The following is a 19,990-nucleotide window of genomic DNA, read 5'->3' as shown; positions in this document are numbered from 1 at the left end:
ACAATAATTTTGTTTGCTGTTAAAAAATAAATGTTGGGGTGAAAATCACATAAGAATTGTGATAAAACCGTCACACACAGGTACAGACACTATATTATGAACTACACTAACTTTACAGCCCCTGTAGCATAGTCAAATAAAAAAAATTCCTGGAATACCCCTTTAAAGGGATACTTCGCTGCTCAGCGTTTGGAACAAACTGTTCTGAACGCTGGAGCCAGTGCCGGGAGCTTGTGACGTAATAGCCCTGCCCCCTCATGACATCACGCCCCGCCCCCTCAATGTAAGTCCCATAAGACTTGCATTGAGGGGACGGGTGTGACGTCATGAGGGGGCAGGGCTATGCCATCACAAGCTCCCGGTGTGGGCTCCAACGTTCGGAACAGTTTGTTCCAAACGCTGAGCAGCGGAGTACCCCTTTAAGCCAAAACATTGCATGAATTCTTCATTGGTGCAATAAAACTTTAGCCTTTTTTTCACACAGGACCTTGTGAGAAGTGCTGTATCTTTTCTTGGGGAACTGTCTTGTAATTCCAGCCTTGGCAGGCGGGTTGGACACCTGCACGCCAATTGAGGTGGTCTAGAGCTGACTCTCTTTTTGAATGTGTAGAAAGAAGCAAGTTATCAGACCCTGACCAAACACATTTTTTACAGTTTCCTGATACACCCTTCCATTCCCAAGATATGAGGGTTTTAAATATGTCTAACAATTCAGAGAATCAGTCAGATGGGAGTGAACTTAATTTTAATCTGCAGGAGCAAGCTGTCAATCACAGCCGGGGTACCGCCGCAGCTGCCGGGGCCGTGATCGCTCTGGTCCCAGAAGCGTTAACCCTATAATCCTGATCACGGCATGTATGGTGTTGACAAGGGGAGTGCGCTATATGGCTATGGCAGCAGGAGGTCAGATGATTGATGACCTCCTGTCTTCCTGCTATGGAAGCCTGTGAGATCCAGCGACAGGCTGGATCGCACAGACTGTACTGTTTGCAGCTGATCGGGTCATGCTGTGCTGCAGTACAAATGTATTGTAGCATAGCATAATCTGCAAAAAGTGTCAAAAATGTAATAAAAAGTTCTTCAAAAAATTAAAATAAAGAATAAATAAAAAAAGCCCCTTTCTCAATAAAAGCCCTGTATTATCATCAAAAAAAAAATCTAAAACACAAATCATATACATAATAGGTATTGCCACATCCATAATGACGTGTACTATAAAAATATAATGTAAATTATCTTGTGTAGTGAAAGCCTTAGAAAAAAAACAACAAAAAAGTACAGCTCATTTGGCAAAAAATAAGCTCTTACTCAATGTCGTCGGACAAAATATAAAAAAGTTAGGGTTGTTGTAAAATGAATGGCAGAAAAACAATTTAGCTCAGAAAAGGAAAAAGAACATGGAAAGTTATATAAAATATTACCATAATCGTACTGACCCACAGAATAAATAATAGATTAAAGTTTTTCACAAAAAAAAGCTGCATGTGTCAACAAAGATGTACCACTTACATAAAGCACAATATGTCACGAAAAAACTATCTCAGAATCACTCCGCTCAGAAAAAGCGTTCTAAAGTTATTATAGTGCGTTCTAAAGTTATTATAGTAGAATCTCCCAATAGCGGACACTCACAGGGAATAAAAAAGTGTCCACTATTGAGAGATGTCCCCTAATGGGGAAAAAAGGCTCCAAAACCTTCCTAAATGTCTGAATACTGTACTGTACTCACTCCAGAGTATAACTTATAAAACATGCTAAAAAGCAATATTACAGTATGATCACCCTGAGCCATTTTATTCCCCCATTATTACCCTGTGTAAATTCATCACCCCCCTCTTTATGAAGTGGCAAAAGGTGATAAAGTGGAATGAAATAGCACAGGGGGGAATCAAAAGGAAATGATGTGGCACAGGGGGTAAAAGGGGAGGGGGGAATGATTTGACACAGGGGGAATAAAGTGGCAGGGGGGATCAGGGAAGAAGGGGGTGAATGATGTGTCCGGCGGATGTACAGAATCATGAGACCACTGAGGTCTTTTGCTTCTGTGCTGGGGCTGCAGTGGAGGCCTGGGAGTCTGAGCCCCTTACTGGGGTACTGGCTGTACCCCCTGATGGCGACCCTGTGAACAAGGTGGGACGGCACATAAGCCTGGTTGTCCCCTTTTGGGAGTGTTTTGTCCCCTATTGCGTGTGTCTGTGTCCACTATTGGGAGTGTCCCCTATTCGGAGGGTGCAAATACATTAAATGGGCACTGTCAGATATAAAAACTTTTGATACGTTGTAAAGCATGCAAAACCAATAGGTTTTGCAATTGCTTTCCTTACAAAAATTTCAGTATTTCATACAGAAAAAGCCAGTCAAAAAACTGTGCAAGTGTCCACTCGTCATCACCTATGTCATGGACACACTTAATGATTGACATGTCTGCAGATCTAAAGCTTCTGTGATCGGCTCCCTCACTGTCTGTGTTTGCTTCAAAGTCTTCTGTGTGAGGAGAAGGGGGTAGGGGTGGGAATACACTGCTGCCTGTGAGCAGACGATGAAAGAAGTCGGCGACTGAAGATGGGGACTGAATGGAGGATTTTTTGTTTCAAAAGTAAGTGTCCCTGCATGTATATATGTGTGTGTGGATATATATGTATGTGTGTAAATCTGTGTTGTGTAGGTAATGTGCATGTGTATGAATAAATGAAATAAATGATGTGTGGACATGATGGGAGTTGTAGTTTTGCAACAGTAGGAGGACCACAGCCTGCAGCAACACTGCTGTAAATCTGAGTTTTACCAATCATATGCCTCCAGCTGTTGCAAAACTACAACTCAAAGGATGTGTGGGAAGGCTGGGAGCTATAGTTTTGCAAAACCTGTAATCACACAGTGTGTGTGTGTGTATAGCATAAATCCAGAAAGCACAAGATTACATGTAGAATCATACACCACCAATCATTATCTGTACAGTACTGGGAGGTGGCAGTGTTGCCACACCCCATTACAGCTGTGATTGGGTGGCCGTAGTGACCGCACTAATCACAGCAGTATGGGGAGGGGGAGGTGGGTGCAGGAGCATGTTGCTCCGTTCTGCCCACCATTTCTCAGAGATCTGGAGTGCAGGACGGAATCCCATGCTGGCATCTTCCCCCTCAAAGTGAAAAAAGTGCCCCCTCCCCCCCCCCCTTTTCTGTGTCCCCTTGGCACAGAAAGAAATCAGGGACAGTTTAGATTAGGTAGGGACAGGTTAGGAGTTTAAAAAAAAAAAATAATTTTTCAGCGTACCATCCGTAGGTGTCCGCGGGTCCGTAGCACCTTTAGCTGCATGAGCCGGGCCCTGCTGGGTTGCTGCGGTCTACCGCCAGCATATTTTTTTGGTGCAGACATTTCTTTTTTTGCTAAACTTAGCTATAAAAGAGCGGTCCGCCACCGTTAACTAAAGCCCACCCACCGCTGATCAGTCCCATAGTACTGATCAGCGTATTTTTTTTTTTTTGTGGTGCAGGCGCTTTTTCGGGTTATAGCGGCTTTTTTTGCACTTATAGGTTGTCCGTGCCACCAGTAGCAGGCCTGTGCTGTGTGGATGGACCGTACCTCTGTGTGCTGCCTGCCCCACGGCTGTCAGTGATTTATCACTGATCAGCATTTTTTTTTTTAGTTCAGGCGGGTGCATTTTTTCAGGATTAAGCTTTTTATTATTTTATTTTTCGGGTATTTTGTTTACATGCCACCCAGACCCCCACTGACTTTTATGCTCCCTGCCGCCACCAAGCGCTAATCAGTGCGCACACCACTGATTAGGTACATGCTTTTTTTTGGGCGCATGGCTTTTTTTTGTGCTAGAAGTCCATTTTCCCTTTTTAGTTTATATTTTTTCTATTAGGGCGGGTTAGTAGTTAGTTAGGTTAGGGCAGGTTAGGATGGGTTAGGGAGGTAGTCTCGCACCACACCACACACAAATAAAGTTTTCCCCACACACATACACACACACCCCCATTCCCATTAAAGTAGGGAAATGGCCCGCAGGGCATTTTCAGTGGAGGAGGCATACGCCATACTTGCCTCCGACACCGACAGCACCACAGAGGATGAGGAAGACCGCAGCTTCCTTTTTTCCTGGTCCTCCTCATCATCGTTAGTTCTGATGATAAGCCAGCAAGGCGGCGGAGATGCTGCCATGCAGGACAGCAAACCTCCTCCGCTCCTGACCCTGTGCCCCATGCCAGTATGAGTTCCCATGGCACTCATACTAGTCAAGCCCCCCAGCCAAGTTCATTGGTGCCCCGTACTGAGAACTTGTCTAGACTGAGCCAGCAGACCACGAGCCTCTGATTCCTGAGTTTGTTGGCAACTCAGGAATGTTGACATTGTCGGGTTCACTCAGCTCTTCACCGCAAACCCGGGCTCACTTTTGGCTAGGCCCAATGGCTGGTTCCCAGTCGATGCAGCCGAAATTAGGACATTTTGGGGCCTCGTGCTGCATATGGGTCTAGTTAAAAAAAAAAAACTGTGTCAGGCAATACTGGAGTGGGGACGTCTTTTACCAGACCCCGCTCTACAATATGGCAATGACACGTCCTCGGTTCGAGGCCATTCGGAAATGTTTGCATTATGCTGATAATGCGGCATGTCCCCCCCCCCCCCCCCCCGAAAAGTAGGCCGTCATCAATAACTTCGGGGCCAAATTTTGGGAGGCCTATGTCCCTGGAAGGGAGTTCGCTATTGATGAGTCTCTCATCAGCTTTAAGAGGAGACTCAGCTTCTGGCAATACATCCCAACCAAGCGAGCGCGGTATGGCGTGAAGATGCATAAAATTTGCGAGAGTACCTCAGGGTACACTTGCAACTTTATGGTGTATGAGGGATGAGATTCCTGTATTGAACCCCCAGAATGTCCCCCCATTCTGGGTGTTAGCGGGTAAATCGTTTGGGGCCTTTTGCACCCATTGCTAGATAAAGATTACCACCTTTACATGGATAACTTTTATACTGGTACACCTCTCTTCACATCCCTCACCGCAAGATCCACGGTCACTTGTGGGAAAATCCGGAAGAATCAAAGAGGCCTTCCTTCCTATCCCCTCCAAATTCCTGTCCCCCGGGGTGAGTCCCGTGCCCTTACCCATGAAAACCTGTTGCTGGTCAGGTATAAGGACAAGAGGGATGTCCTTATACTCACCACAATTCATGGGAATGGCAGAGCACCCCTGTTCCTGTGCGAGGTACCGTGGGATCGGTCCTCAAGCCCGATTGTATTCTGGACTACAATCGATATATGTGGGGGAGTTGATCTTTCTGATTAAGTCCTCAAGCCATATAATGCCATGCGGAAAACACGGGTATGGTACGAAAAAAGTTGCCATGTATAACTTTTTTGTACTGTCCCAGTACGCTGGCAACACAGGGACATACCTGCAGTTTCAAGAGGAAGTTCTAAAGGCCCTCATCTTTGGGGGGGTCAGAGCACCTCTGGAACTGTGCCCCCCCCCCCCCCAAAAAAAAATGGGTCATGGGACACAGAGTCAACAGCATTGGAGGTTTGCAGTTGCCTCATATGCGCAGCGCTCTCTCCCCATCTGAGCGGGGTGCGCATTTGAGGTAACAGAATAGGGACGGCCACACACATCAGATTCCCAGAATGATGATTCAGAGTATAGGGTTTGGGGCGGGCATCATTTTTACTTTTGGCTATACTCTGGGTCATCATTCTGGAAAAATTATTGGCATATCAATATTAAAATTGCAATTTTCATCGCCCCCCCCCCCCCCCCCCATAGTACACTTCATCCATTCCTGGAAAATAAATTTAGGGAACAACCGTCTGTTCCAAATCTCCACTTCACCCCTATACACCTTCCCTAGGGGTGTACTGTTTGTAATAGGCTCACATGTGGGTGTTCCTTTCTTGTATTTTCCTCTGAATGTATGTAACTGTTAGGCCCGTAACAAACATCGGCCTCAAATGCAAAGAGTTCTCACTGAGCTCTGTCGTATTTCCAGGCGACAATTCGGAGTCACATGTTGGTTGTTCCCAGAAAGATGAAGCAGAGCAAAGGTTGAAAATTTTAATTTTCAAAAGCTACCCTTCATCTATTACTGGAAAAAAAGAATAGGAAACACCCGTGCGTTCAAAATGTCCTCTTTACCCTTATACCTATTCCTCAGGGTGGGTACTTTCTATAATGGTGTTTTACAGTGTCAGCAGCGCCGGCTGCTTGTTAAAGATAAGCAACCCGGCCGCGGTCACTTTAAAACGGCAGGTTTGCGGACTGTGTGAATAATATGACGAGTGACGTGTCCTGCCGGGTCCTCTATGCGGCGTCAGGGACGTCACTCCTCATTTCCTGCAGCGCCGGTATAGTGAAAAAAACTGTGTCGTAGCATTCTGTGTCCGGCTGCAGGAAATGAGAAGTGACGTCCCTGATGCAGCATAGAGGACCCAGCAGGAGACGTCACTCGTCATATTATCCCCACATCCCACAAGACCCGCCACATTACCTGAGCCTGCGGAGCGCGGCCTGGTAAGGAATTGTGAAAAATAGAAAAAGTAGGGGGGTAGAGGGGAACTATACTGCCAACCTAATGTGGGGGAACATACTGCCAACCTAATGGGGGGGGACTGCAACCTACTGTGGGGGGGAACATACTGCCAACCTAATGGGGGGGGGACTGCAACCTAATGTGGGGGAACATACTGCCAACCTAATGGGGGGAAGCTATACTGTCTACCTAATGTGGGGAAACATACTGCCAACTTAATGTGGGGGAACTATACTGCCAACCTAATGTGGGGGAACTATACTGTCTACCTAATGTGGGGGAACTACAACCTAATGTTGGGGAACTACAACCTAATGTGGGGGAACTACAACCTAATGTGGGAGAACTATACTGCCAACCTAATGTGGAAGAACTACAACCTATGGGGGGGGGGGGGGGAACTATACTGCCAACCTAATGTGGGGGGAACTATACTGCCAATCTAATGTGGGGGGAACTATACTGCAAACCTAATATGGGGAACATACTGCCAACCTTATCAGGGGGAACTACAACCTAATGTGGGGGAACTATACTGCCAACCTAATGTGGGGGATCTATATTGCCAACCTAATGTGGGGGAACTATACTGTCTACCTAATGTGGGGAACTATACTGTCTACCTAATGTGGGGGAACATACTGCCAACTTAATGTGGGGGAACTATACTGCCAACCTAATGTGGGGGAACTATACTGCCAACCTAATGTGGGGGAAGTATAATGTCTACCTAATGTGAGGGAACTACAACCTAATGTGGGGGAACTACAACCTAATGTGGGGGAACTACAACCTAATGTGGGGGGAACTATACTGCCAACCTAATGTGGGGAAACTATACTGCCAACCTAATGTGGGGGAACTATACTGCCAACCTAATGTGGGGGGGAACTATACTGCCTATCTAATGTGGGGGGAACTATACTGCCAACCTATTGTGGGGGAACTATACTGCCTATCTAATGTGGGGGGAACTATACTGCCATCCTAATGTGGGGGAACTATACTGCCTATCTAATGTGGGGGGAACTATACTGCCAACCTAATGTGGGAGAACTATACTGCCAACCTAATGTGGAAGAACTACAACCTAATGTGGGGGGGGGGAACTATACTGCCAACCTAATGTGGGGGGAACTATACTGCCAACCTAATGTGGGGGGAACTATACTGCAAACCTAATATGGGGGAACATACTGCCAACCTTATTAGGGGGAACTGCAACCTAATGTGGGGGAACTATGCTGCCAACCTAATGTGGGGGATCTATATTGCCAACCTAATGTGGGGGAACTATACTGTCTACCTAATGTGGGGAACTATACTGTCTACCTAATGTGGGGGAACATACTGCCAACTTAATGTGGGGGAACTATACTGCCAACCTAATGTGGGGGAACTATACTGCCAACCTAATGTGGGGGAAGTATAATGTCTACCTAATGTGAGGGAACTACAACCTAATGTGGGGGAACATACTGCCAACCTAATGTGGGGGAACTACAACCTAATGTGGGGGGAACTATACTGCCAACCTAATGTGGGAAACTATACTGCCAACCTAATGTGGGGGAACTATACTGCCAACGTAATGTGGGGGGGAACTATACTGCCTATCTAATGTGGGGGGAACATACTGCCAACCTATTGTGGGGGAACTATACTGCCTATCTAATGTGGGGGAACTATACTGCCTATCTAATGTGGGGGGAACTATACTGCCAACCTAATGTGGGGAAACTATACTGCCTATCTAATGTGGGGGAACTATACTGCCAACCTAATGTGGGGGAACTATACAAAAATATAAAATTGTACTATTGTGATCCCTATAACTCTTTTATTTTTCTGTATATGGGGATGTATGAGGCCATTTTTTGCGCTGTGATTTGTAGTTTTTATCTGTACCATTTTTGTTTTGATGGGCCTTTTCAATTGCTTTTTAAGATATTTTTTATGGTATTTGAAGTGACCAAAAATGTGCAAATCTGGTTAGTGCACTATTATGACTTTTGGGGCCCCTCTTTTGATTTTGCCTAGGGCCACGCTAAGCCTAAAACCGGCCCTGCCTGTGGGTGTTTCATATTTGTATTTTCCTCTGAATGTATGTCACCGTCAGTTACTGATATGCCATAGGCCACAAATGCAAACAGACCTCTATGACTTCTGAGCCTTGTTGTGTGCCCGCCCAGCACATTACTCCATATTTGGATGTATTTCTATAGTCAGGAGAAGAAGCCCTCCAACCAAATTTCTCCCATTACCCCTTGTGAAAATGTAAAAAATTGGGTAATCCCAGCATTTTAGTGTAAAAAATTAAATTTTTCAATTTATGGCCCACTGTTCAAAAAAACCTGTGAGGTGTAAGTACTCATCTGTACCCCTTGTTAACTTCCTTGAGGGGTGTAGTTTCTAAATTGTGGTCACTTGCCAGGGTTTTTTTTTTTTTTTTTAGATTTTATGTCAGAACCTCAACCATTGCAGTGTGAAGCACCACTTTAAGCCTCAAATCTCATCGGCGCTGTCTCACTGCTAAGCCCTGTTTGCACCCACATAGTGCTTTACTGGCTTATATGGGGTATTTCCTTATTCTGGAGAAATTGGGCTACAAATTTTGTGGAGCTTTTATTCTCTTAATACTTGTGAAACTAAAAAATTTTGGGTTAATACAAGCAATTCAGTGTTAAAAATCAATTCTTTCACTTTTACGGCCCACTGTTCAAAAAACATGTGAGGTGTAAGTACTCACTACAACTCATGTTATGTTCCTTGAGGGGTGTAGTTTCTAATAGGGTGTCACATGTATGGGGTTACTGCTGTTCTTGCACAATGGGGGCTTTGTAAACGCACATGGCCCCCTACCCTACTTCAATTCCAACAAACTTTTCACTCCAAAAGCCCAATGGCACTCTTTCTATTCTGAGCATTGCAATGCACCCGCAGAGCACTTTACATATACATATGCCCCATCGGGAGAAATTGGGCTTCAAATCTTGGGGTCCATTTTCTCCTATTACACATGTGAACATCATCATTTTAGTGTTAAAAATCAAATTTTTCACTTTTGCTTTTACTGTTCAAAAAAAACTGTGAGGTGTAAGTACTCACTATAACCCTTGTTATGTTCCTGGAGGGGTGTAGTTTCCAAAATGGTGTCACATGTGGGGGGTTTCTGCTGTTCCGACTCCATGGGAGGCTTGTAAATGCAGATGACCCGACTTCAATTCCAGCAAAATTCTCTCTCCAAAAGCCCAATGGCGCTACTTCTGTTCCGAGACCTGTAGTGCGCCAGCAATGTCCACACGTTTTCTTAATCGGGAGAAATTGGAATTAAAATTTTGGGGTCCATTTTCTCCTATTACCGTATATACTCGAGTATAAGCCGAGTTTTTCAGCACGACTTTTCGTGCTGAAAACACCCCCCTCGGCTTATACTCGAGTGAACTCTCCGCCCTCAGTGGTCTTCAACCTGCGGACCTCCCTTTAGTTTTGTACTCACCTCCGCTCGGCGGGACGTTAGGGTGAGCTGGTCTGGGCCATCTGTGCTGAAGGGACCGTCTGGTGGGGAGGGATAGTCGTTCCGGGCTATCCATCTTCACCGGGGGGGCCTCTTCTCCGCGCTTTGCGCCTGGCCCTGGAGTAATGACGTTGCCTTGACGACGACGCACAGGGACGTTGCTCATGAACGTCCCTGTGCATCGTCGTCAAGGCAGCGTCACTACTCCAGGGCCGGGCGCGAAGCGCGGAGAAGAGGCCCCCCTTGGTGAAGATGGACAGCCCGGAACAACTATCCCTCCCCACTGGACGGTCCCTTCAGCACAGATGGCCCGGACCAGCTCACCCTAACATCCCACCGAGCGGAGGTGAGTATAAAACTAAAGGGGGGGGGGTCTGGATGATGATGAGGCCACAGTGGTCTTCAACCTGTGGACCTCCAGATGTTTCAAAACTAAAACTCCCAGCATGCCCGGACAGCCGAGTTGTAGTTTTGGAACACCTGGAGGTCCGCAGGTTGCAGACCACTGTTAAATCAGACATTGACAAGCGGTGATGATGAAGGGGGTGGTGTGGGATGATGACAGGGTAATGATGACAGGCGGTGATGATGAAGGGGAGGGTGTGGGATGATGACAGGCGGTGATGATGAAGGGGGGTGTGGGATGATGACAGGGTAATGATGACAAGCGGTGATGATGATGACAGGGGGATGATGACAGGCGGTGATGATGAAGGGGGGTGTGTGGGATGATGAAAGGGGGATGATGAAGGGGGGATGATGACAGGGTGATGATGAAGGGGGGAATGATGACAGGCGGTGATGATGACAGGGTGATGATGACAGGGTGATGATGATGAGGGTGTTAATGACGGGGGTCTGGATGATGACGGGGGTCTGGATGATGACATGGGCGGATGATGTATTTCCCACCCTAGGCTTATAGCCGAGTCAATAACTTTTCCTGGGTTTTTGGGGTGAAATTAGGGGCCTCGGATTATATTCAGGTCGGCTTATACTCGAGTATATACGGTACCTCTTGTGAAAAAGAAAAATTTGGGGTGACACCATAATTTTAGTGTTAAAAATCAAATTTTCCATTTTTACATCCAACTTCAACGCAAATTCGTCAAACACCTGTGAGGTGTTAAGGCTCACTATAGCCCTTTTTTGCTGTTCTGGCACCATGGGGGCTTCCTAAATGCAACATGGCCCCCAAAAACAATGACAGCAAAATTTGTTTTAAAAAATCCTTTAATTGCTCTTTCCCTCTTGAGCCATGTTGTGAGCCCACAGAAAACTTTATGTCAACATATGAGGTATTTCCATACTTGAGATAAATTTTGGGGGGCTTTTTCTCCTTATAGCACTTAAAAAAAAATGGGGCTACAAGAACATGTTAGTGTAAAAAAATGCAGATTTAGATTTTTCTCCTCCACTTTGCTGCTATTTTTGTGAAACACCTAAAGGGTTAAAAAAAACTTTCTGAATGTCATTTTGAATATTTTGAGGGGGGTAGTTTCTATAATGTGGTCATTTATGGGCTATTTCTTACAGAAAGGCCCCTCAAATCCACTTCAAACTTAACTGGTCCCTGGAAAATTCAGATTTTGAAATTTTTGTGAAAATTTGGAAAATTGCTGCTATACTTTGAAGCCCTCTAATGTCTTCAAAAAGTAAAAACATGTCAACTTTATGATGTCAACATAAAGTAGACATATTGTATTTGTGAATCAAAATATAATTTATTTGGAATATCCATTTTCATACAAGCAGAGTTTCAAAGTTAGAAAAATGCTAAATTTTCTAAACTTTCTTGAAATTTGGGGATTTTTCACCAAGTAACAAAGAAAATTTACCACTTTGTTAAAGTAGAATATGTCCTGAAAAATCGGAATCAGTGGTCAGATTTGCAAAAAAGGGCTACGACCTTAAGGGGTTAAAGGACCTTGATTGACACCCATCAGCGGGTTGGTGGAGTGTTGTAGCCTTTTTATGGAGTGAGAAGGTAAAACATTAATTGCACTGGGCTCCAGGAGAGGAACCTGAAGCCGGGATTCTTTTTGCTGGTTAAAAGGAATACTAATAAATATATATTTGCTTGAGTTGATGTAAACATAGAAACATAGAATGTGTCGGCAGATCATAGGCGTGCGCACGGGCTGTGCCGGGTGTGCCTGGGCACACCCTAATCAAGCCCAGGCTCCGTCAAATTCGGGATATCCCGGGAACGTAGGAATCGGGGGGACACATCCCCCCAGAAAATCATGCAGGGGGACAGATCATGGGGTAATCCTCCCCAGTTCTGCCCGCAGACTTTGCTGTATGATATGCTCCCTGGGTCTATTTAACCCAGGGAGGCATTTATAGCTGTTCACTCTCTGCCGGAGCTTCTGGACTGTGTGCGCACAGAGTTCAGAGAAGGCCGTGACCTCTTCCCAGACGCAGGCGCTGATGACGTCAATCATCAGCGCCTGCACTGTGGAGAAGAGAGAACGCGGCCCGGCTCTTCAGGAGATCGCTGCATGGGACTAGGTGAGTTTTTTTTGTTATTTTCTTTGGTACTTTGGGATGGGGAATCGTGTGGGGTGGTGACCCGGTGGGGTGGTGACCCGGTGGGGGGCTTTTAGTCACAATACACAGTGTTACTTCACACTTACTCTACTGCAGTTTTTCCCAACCAGGGCGCCTCCAGATGTTGCAAAACTACAACTCCCAGCATGCCTGGACAGCCTTTGGCTGTCTAGGCATGCTGGGAGTTGTAGTTTTGCAACACCTGGAGGCGCCCTGGTTGGGAAACACTGCTCTACTGGACCCTTTTCACATAGACACACTATTATGCAGTTACTTCTATGAATTTTTATTACTGCTCTTTATTTTGCAGTCCAATTATATGTGAGTTAATGTTCTTTGTATGTTTAGTTCACAAATAGAGCAACTGATGCAGTGCACTTCATACAATCATAGATGCAGAGCCTCTAGTGCAGTGGTCTCCAACCTGCGGACCTCCAGATGTTGCAAAACTACAACTCCTAGCATGCCCGGACAGCCAACGGCTGTCAGGGCATGCTGGGAGTTGTAGTTTTGCAACATCTGGAGGTCTGTAGGTTGGAGACCACTGCTCTAGTGTTATTCAAAGTGCATATATAATTAGGTGTTACTGTTTTTTTGTGTGTAAACTGCGCATTCATAAACATAAGATGCATAACTTTGCCTTGATGTCAGGACCCTTCTTGTATAATTGCACAAAGTCGTGTGTCTTACATCGGGTCCCTATATTAGCACCAGGTTATGTATTCACTGTTCACTTTATTGCAGATGTCCCAACACTGCGCTATTGCACTAGTGCCCCTCACTCCATTTCCTAATCCACACATGTACACAGCTTCCTTTGTTATGCATTGGCGGCAGATTGTATAACACTATGCCATTGCACTTCGCTGTTTCCTAGGTAGTGGCAGCTGGTTTCAAGTATTTGGGCTCCGATCACATTGCCATAGGTGATCCTACGTTTTTCATCCGCTTCAATTAATCAGGGATCACGTTGTAGCGTGTATTCTTCTAATATCGCTTCCCGGGCCACCAGTGACGGGCACTAATGCAATAGCGCAGTGTTGGGACGTGAAGAGTGAATACATTACCTGGTGCTAATATAGGGACCCGATGTAATACACAGGACTTTGTGCAACTATACAAGGGTCCTGACATCAAGGCAAAGTTATGCACCATATGTTTATGAATGCGCAGTTTACACAAAATGTGAAACAGTAACACCTAATTATATGTGCACTATGAATAACATTAGAGGCTCTGCATCTATGATTGTGTGAAGTGACTATCAGTTGCTCTATTTGTGAACTAAACATACAAAGTGTGAAGTGACACTGTGTATTGTGATCTGACTTTGCCTACATGCTATCTACCTAGCTATCAACTACCAATCCACCTAGCTACCAACTGACCTAGCTAGCTAAAAACCAACCTACATACCTTCTAGGCACTGATTTGAATAGGGACCTTCCATATGATAAAATATACCTTTTATTAAGTTCCATTTAACCCCTTAACGATGAAGGACGTAAATGTACGTCCTGATGACGTGGTACTTGACGCACCAGGACGTACATTTACGTCCTAAGCATAACCACGGGCATCGGAGCGATGCCCGGATCATGTGCGGCAGGTCCCGGCTGTTGATCGCAGCCAGGGACCCGCTGGTAATGGCGGACATATACGCGTGCGGCGTGAGTTTGTGCTTTAGGGTGCACACCCTAATGCAATAGGCTGCGCACGCCTATGCGGCAGATAAGAACCATTTGGCCCATCTAGTCTGCCCAATAATATGAATCCTATCAATAGTCCCTGGCCCTATCTTATAAGGATAGCCTTATGCTTACCCCATGCATGCTTAAACTCCTTCACTGTATTTGCAGGGACCACTTCTGCCGGAAGGCTATTCCATGCATCCACTATTCTCTCAGTAAAGTAATACTTCCTGATATTATTGCGGGAACCTTTGCCCCTCTAATTTAAAACTATGTCCTCTTGTGGAAGTTTTTCTTCTTTTAAATATGCTCTCCTCCTTTACCATGTTAATTCCTATTATGTATTTAAGTCATATCCCCTCTGTCTCTTCTTTCTTCCAAGCTATACATGTAAAGGTCCTTTAACCTTTCCTGGTTTTATCCTGCAATCCATGTACTAGTTTAGTAGCTCTTCTCTGAACTCTCTCTAGAGTATCTATATCCTTCTGGAGATATGGCCTCCAGTACTGCGCACAATACTCCAAGTGAGGTCTCACCAGTGTTCTGTACAGCGGCATGAGCACTTCTCCCTTTCTACTGCTTATACCTCTCCCTATACATCCAAGCATTCTGCTAGCGTTTCCTGCTGCTCTATTACATTGCCTTCCTACCTTTAAAGGGTACCTCTCATCAAAAAAACTTTTGATATATTATAGATTAATGTATGCAGAATAACTTTACAATTGCATGTTATTAAAAAATATGCTTCTTTCTATTTAATTTTCCACTTTGAAGAAATGACCACTAGGGGTCTCCCTACCAGTCCTGGCAGCAAGCATTTCAGACTCATGCTGGAGTCCTAAACACTATGAGCTGCCAGTCTGCTTTGTTCACAAAGGAGAACACTCAGAGCTTCCAGCCTGCTTTGTTCACAGCCTGTTTGGCTGTGAACAAAGCAGGCTGGCAGCTCTGAGTGTTTAGGACTCCAGCATGAGTCAGAAATGCTTGCTGACAGGACTGATTGGGAAAAATACAATAGAAAGAAGCATATTTTTCATTAACATGCTATTGGAAAGTTATTCAACATTCATTAATCTAAAATATATCAAACGTTTATTTGATGAGAGGTACCCTTTAAGTCTTCTGAAATAATTACTCCTAAATCATTTTCCTCAGATACTGAGGTCAGGACTGTGTCAAATATTCTATATTCTGCCTGAGGGTTTTCACACCCCAGGTGCATTATCCTGCACTTGTCCACATTAAATTTCAGTTGCCAGAGTTCTGACCATTCTTCTAGATTTCCTAAATCCTTTTTCATTTGGCGGATCCCTCCAGGAACATCAACCCTGTTACATATCTTTGTGTCATCAGCAAAAAGACACACCTTACCATCGAGACCTTTTGCAATATCAGTAATTAAGATATTAAACAATATTGGTCCCAGTACAGATCCCTGAGGTCCCCACTGGTGACAAGACCTTGCTCTGAATATTCTCCATTGACTACAACCCTCGGTTGTCTGTCACTCAGCCACTGCCTAATCCACTCAACAATATGGGAGTCCAAGCTCAATGACTGTAGTTTATAGATAAGTCTTCTATACGGGACAGTGTCAAAAGCCTTACTAAAATCTAGATATGCGATGTCTACTGCCCCGCCGCCATCTATTATTTTAGTCACCAAATCAAAAAAATCTATAAGATTTAGTCTACTAAAACCCTTAACTAGATTAGTATTAATGAAAAGGGGAAGAAAAGCAGACAAACGTTTAAAGGCTCTATCTAACTAAAAATATTTATTACTTATCCACAGGAGCGGTGATAAACATGCAGTATCACCATCTTGGCACTCAATATAGGGACTGGGCTCCATAGAATACGATGGAGCCGGTCTCCTGTAATGAGTGGGACTGCATGCCGAGACTGGGAGTAAATGTTTGCTGACACCCGTTTCATCCGGCTAAAGCTAATGATTGGAGGGGGTCTCAGCACTGAGACTTTGATCAATCTTCACTTTTGACATGTCTGTGCAGCATGTTAAAAATTCATATAAATTATAGTAACACTTTAAGCTAAAGGATCTGAAGATGGACTGGAGTGCTTAGTATAGTACCACAATTTCTACATTTTGGGAGGCATGCTACCTGACCAAACTCATTTGAGGAGTCTAAGTGTCCTCTAGGTTTTCATGCTTTATCCCACTCCAAGATGTAAGTATCAAGAACTTGTGCACTAGGTTTTTCTTCCCTGCCCTACATCTCTGCCGCCAGTGATATTCAATAGTATCTATGGGGGACATTTACTAAGATGTGTGTGATTTAGTTCAAATTTTTAGTTCTTTTTTTTTTGTTTTTTTTTTGTGCGACTCCACCAAATTTATTACAGGGTTGCAGGGCATGTGATAAATTTGGTGGAGGATACATATTTTCTAAAAATTCACTCTTCACATACACCAAAAAGCAATGCTAGGTCTGGGCTGGTGTAAAATTACACCTTATTGGGGGGTTTTGTGACTTTTTTGCGAAAGTCGCAGTTGATAAATTCATTACCACTGCACAAGATTAACCCTTAACATCTGCCCTGTATGCTCTTTTTAAAAAAAAAAAAAAGGTGTAATTCGAAAAGGCGCAAAATATAGCCTGAGGCGCAGCGCTGCGCCTAAATAGAGATAAATCTACACACAAAAACAGCTCTAAAGACAATGATAAATGTTCTCCACCTCTGAAGTGGCCAAAGGTATCTTTAGTCTACCAAGACCCTTAGTTAGATTAGTATTAATGCTATAAATGCCAATGGGACATTACCCTTACTCTGGAAGTTACGACCTGTTATATCAGATACAAGATATTATTATTTGTCGCATTGACCCACAACCTATTTACAAGATGTACTATCATTTTTATCATCGCCCCTGTTTTCGTTTTTACAAACTTACTGGAAAACGGGGTGTTCAAGAATTGTCCCAGTCTATTTAATTCCATCTGGAAACAAAGGTGATCTGATAAACACTAAATAAGTGACCCCTGGAGATTTCTGTCTTTGGGGACATTCGCTGTCAGGATTTCCAAGTCATTGAGACTTCAGAGGAAGACACCTTTAGCCAAAAGCTGAGGGACGGAGGTTCAGCCTTATTACAATGAGATCCGGAGACTAATATTACTGCAGGAGATAAGATTTATTATGTTGCAGGAAGAGAAATACAGGAAATCTTGTACAGGAACTGATCTTATTCTTGCTGCTTTCTTACAAAACATGAAACATTGACCCATCTGTGTGTAGTATGTGTTATCTACAGAAAGTAACTTAAGGGAAAAAATGCAATAGTTACACTTATAACTTATATAAAATTAAAGGGAACCAATCATCAGATTTTACCCTATATAACGCTTGGCAAAGCGTTATATAGGGTAAAATCTTTATTTTCACCATTCCCGGGGGATGCTCCTGCCCCCAGGGATGGTGAAGATATGAAGTTATAAACTAGTCACCGCCGCCGCCGTAAGTAGTCACCTGGGCGGGGAGCTCTTCTCACCTACTCCCGTTCTTCGGACGGGAGCGACGCCCCCTCCGCTTGATTGATGGGCCGCTTCATTGTCCCTCTCACTGAACAGACAAAGCAGAGTGATGACGCTGCACGTCAATCAAGCGGAGGGGGCGTTGCTGCCGGCCTAAGAACGGGAGTAGATGAGAAGAGCTCCCCGCCCAGGTGACTACTTACGGCGGCGGCAGTGACTAGTTTATAACTTCATATCTTCACCATCCCTGGGGGCAGGAGCATCCCCCGGGAATGGTGAAAATAAAGATTTTACCCTATATAATGCTTTGCCAAGCGTTATATAGGGTAAAATCTGATGATTGGTTCCCTTTAATTTATATGATATTAAAGAATTTCATATACAGAACTATATGTGTGGTTGCCAAGTACGGGAGGTGTTACCCGGCACCCTTGCTGCCCTGTCCGGCAGCCTCCCTTCAGTGTCCCCTGGGCCCTTGTACTTGTTTCCCCCTGTACATACCGTATATCCCGGCGTATAAGACGACTTTTTAACCCCGAATTTTCTTCTGAAAAGTCGGGGGTCGTCTTATACGCCGGTTATTGGGGTCCGGCATAGGAATACTTATGATTATCTTCCCGGCTCCTGTGTGCGGCTGCAGGCGGGGGCCGGCCAGAGCATGTACAAACTAATAACTGTACAGTATACTTAAAAACCAGGGTGCCTCCAGCTGTTGTGAAACTACAACCCCCAGCATGCCTGGACCGGCAAAGGCTGCCCGGGCATGCTGGTAGTTGTAGTTTCACAACAGCTGGAGGCACCCTGATTTTTAGTATACATGAATTTGTTTTTACATGCTCTGGCCGGCCCCCGCCTGCAGCCGCACACAGGAGCCGGGAAGATAATCATAAGTATTCCTATGCCGGACATCCCTGTGTCCCCAAAAAATCTTTTCGGAACATAAGGATGTCCGCGGGTCACTAACCATTCCCCGACCACCACGCATCCTCCTCCGGTCCTCCTGCAGTCTTCCTCCGGTCCTTCTGCGCTTCTCCACCTCTCTATGGTTGTACGCACGTGATGTCAGTGACGTCCCGTGCGTACAACCATAGAGGAGCAGGAGAACGAGAGCTGGCCGGGGCCTGGTGAGTGACCGGCAGCGCGTCATCTACAGTGTTCCGATCACCGCTCCTCCGGTCCCGGGACTGCTGCTATGGTCCATAGGCCATAGCAGTAGATTGTGACCCTGGGCCGGAGGAGCGGTGACCGGAACACTGTGGGGGGCAGTACACAGACATACAGCCTCCAGCCATACACTCTATATGGCTGGAAGTTGTATGTCTGTGGGGGGAGCTGCCTACTTATGTGGGGGGGGGGAGCTGCCTACTATTGTGTGGGGGGGAGCTGCCGACTATTGTGGGGGGGAGCTGCCGACTATTGTGGGGGGGAGCTGACGACTATTGTGGGGGGGGAGCTGCCTACTATTGTGGGGGGGAGCTTCCTACTATTGTGGGGGGGAGCTGCCTACAAATTTTCGCATATGTGAAAATTCGCACACGCCAGTCTCACACAGTAGTATTAGAGCCTTCTTTACACCACGCAAGCTGGAAGCAGAGAGGGTTGATCACTGTCATGTGTACTGTGAAAAAAAAAAAAAGAATATTGGTAATTGCAAATATATAGTGCTATATTCGCGAATATTCGCGAATTCGCGAATATGCAATATTCGTGAGCAACACTACTAGGTATATGTCCCAGCCGAGAAAACAAGCTAACCCCCAAGGTTGGGATGGAAAGTTGCCAGGCCACAGTGCTTGAGTCTTGCAACTAACTGTATTTTGTGCGGAAGCATTGTTGTGTTACAGGTTATGCAACGTTCAAGAAGAAGTGCCTGACAAACTTGTCAAGAAGTTTATTTGTAACCATATGCGTAAATGTACATACCCGGCTTATAGCCATGACCCTTTACTGAGAACTTAAAATGTACCAGAACTGTAGAGCGGTACTCTCCATACATATTCAGAGTAATATATTTTATCTATATTTTTGCACAGATGAATGCACACGTTACTGTACTATATTGTTTATGGAGTGTTGTAATAAAATGTATATAACATGTATACACGGAGTTGTCTAAGATGTCTCCTTGTGTTTATGGAGATTTATCTAGGAGGTATCCTGCCAGATCAGGAGAAACGTAACTGCCTCACCTCCATGACAAATTCC

This window comes from Hyla sarda, chromosome 6 (assembly GCF_029499605.1).
Source record: "Hyla sarda isolate aHylSar1 chromosome 6, aHylSar1.hap1, whole genome shotgun sequence".
Taxonomy (NCBI): domain Eukaryota; kingdom Metazoa; phylum Chordata; class Amphibia; order Anura; family Hylidae; genus Hyla; species Hyla sarda.
This window is presented reverse-complemented; position numbering follows the sequence as displayed.